The 2,173-nt window shown below is 42.8% G+C and overlaps 1 pseudogene; it reads left to right on the top strand.

Moving 5' to 3' along the window:
* The first annotated feature begins 601 nt into the window (after window positions 1-601).
* Window positions 602-798, top strand: LOC118830557 (annotated as a pseudogene).
* Window positions 799-2,173: the final 1,375 nt, after the last annotated feature.

The raw sequence follows: 2,173 nt of genomic DNA, 5'->3' as shown, positions 1-2,173 counted from the left end.
CAGAGAAGGGATGGGAAAAGGTGGAGAACAGGTGGAGAATAGGAATGAATTGTTCCAAAGTAATATAAACTTATAATTTACCTCTTGTGATTTTTCTTTTAAAGAAGGAAAGAAAATAAGGTAGTGGTGGTGATGGGAAGAAATAACAGGATTTGATCGGGGAGGGGGCAGGTAAAAACCCAATTGTCATAACTGAGAATGGAAATGAGATAAATTCACCCATGAAATGGAATGGAATGACAGAGTGGATTAAAAAAAAAAGCAAAATCCAACAATTCATGACAAGCAAGACGTGCACGCAAAACATAAAGATTTATAGAATTAAAATGTGGAATTTATGACACTTCTTATGCTTTGCCTAAATCCCCCAAAGCTGGAATGGCAATTATGATCTGAGACAGGGCAACAGTAAAGATAGATATGGTGAAGAGAGACAAGCAAGACAATCACATATGCTTAAAGCCTCCGTAGACAATGAAATACTATTAATATTGAATATAAACAGATGTAACCCAAGACGTCATGGTTGTCCACGTGACCACCAACCTGAAGCTGCTTAAATTTGTGGGACAAATGTATAGATTCACAGGTTCACACGGCGATGAAGAGCAATGAAGAAATTGTCAACCTGGTATCAGGATTTGATGACTTTACCAGCTCTAGATCTGGTTTTGGAAGACACCGCTGAGGTTGAGATCACACCTGAAGGAAGGAAGGCTCAGCAACCTTGAGCAGATTTTGCAATATAGAAATAATATAACAATGCTGATTCCTGGAGGGGAAGAATTTGAAATATGAATTGTGTTCTTTATCATACACATGACTTAAAAATACATTTATGTGTGTGTAGGTGTGTATATTATCAAATGGAAGGCTTTGGTCACTTATTCTATAAAATGACTGGATTCTACAAGATGACTTCTGAGTTCTCTGCCCCTAAAAAATGGCATGATCCTATTGTAGGACCTGGTAGCAGCACCCGGCCCCCCCACCTCAACTTGTAGATGAAGTTCCCCAGAGGGCTGCACCCCCAGGATCAAGGTATTCTGTGGTTTTTGTGTTCCCCCAAACTCACAAGCTCCACCAGTATAGTTATCTTAGTCTGCCAGAATACACAATTAGTTCAAAATAAAAGTACTTATAAATGGCATAATAAAAACAAAAAAAGTAACAGTAAAATATTTCTCCCACAAACATGGGGGGCATCCTACCACAAAAACACACACACAACACAAATGAGAAGAGGGAATACAGGTCAGAGACACAAATAGAGTGGCACAGATGCAAGAAACACATGTGGCCAGGAACACTGGGGAAGAGGAAGGAAGGAAACAAGCATTTATTAAGTGCTTACTATATGCCAGGCACTGTACTAAGCCCTTTACAAATAACATCTCATTTAAGACTCACAACGATCCTCATATTACAACCGAGGCACTGAAATAAACAGGGGAAAAGTGATTTGCCCAGTGACCCAGCTGGTAAGTGTGTGAGGCTGGATTTGAACTCGAGTCTTCCTGACTCCAAGCCCAGCATTCTATCCACTGGGCTACCTGCCTAGGGGCACCCTTAGGGAGCTGATATGTCTGTTCCCACCTCCAAGCTTGCAGGACCACTCCTGCAGGCTAGCGGTATCATTTTGCTGCTTTACCAGGCTCACTCCCCGCTGGTATTATGGTCTTTGCCCAGTGCCGCTGTGTTGCAGACGATGGCTGGCCAGATGCGTGGCCTCCACCAAACTCAGCTCAGCTGGACGCTGTTTGGAGACGCTTGGAGTCTCTGCTAGACACTTCTCTGTGGGATGCTGTTTCAATGGCTGCCTCTCCACCGGGCACCGCTCCATCGAATGCTGCTCCTGGCGCAGCTGAAAGAAATCCTTGGCTGTCTTCTATTTGAGGGAAAAGTGTAGCTTTAAACCTCTAGGCATTTTCCTGTTCCAGCTATTTTAGACAAGTGAGAAATCTTTGCCCTAGACCAGCAAATATATTTCTGTATGGGAAAAAAAAACCAATTTCTTAGCTTTTTTACCCTGATGAAGTAAATTACCTTGTTCCCCTCAAAGTCTTGGCTCTAGGCCTCTCGTCTCTCCAGCAAGAGATTGTCAGCCCTAGGTGCCAAGCACTTTAGAACAAAGAACAGAGGCCCTCTTAGCTCAGTCCATGGTGCCTTAAGG

Source organism: Trichosurus vulpecula, chromosome 9 (assembly GCF_011100635.1).
Source record: "Trichosurus vulpecula isolate mTriVul1 chromosome 9, mTriVul1.pri, whole genome shotgun sequence".
NCBI lineage: Eukaryota > Metazoa > Chordata > Mammalia > Diprotodontia > Phalangeridae > Trichosurus > Trichosurus vulpecula.
The sequence above is the reverse complement of the archived record's forward strand: the minus strand, read 5'-3'. Positions and strand labels throughout refer to the sequence as shown.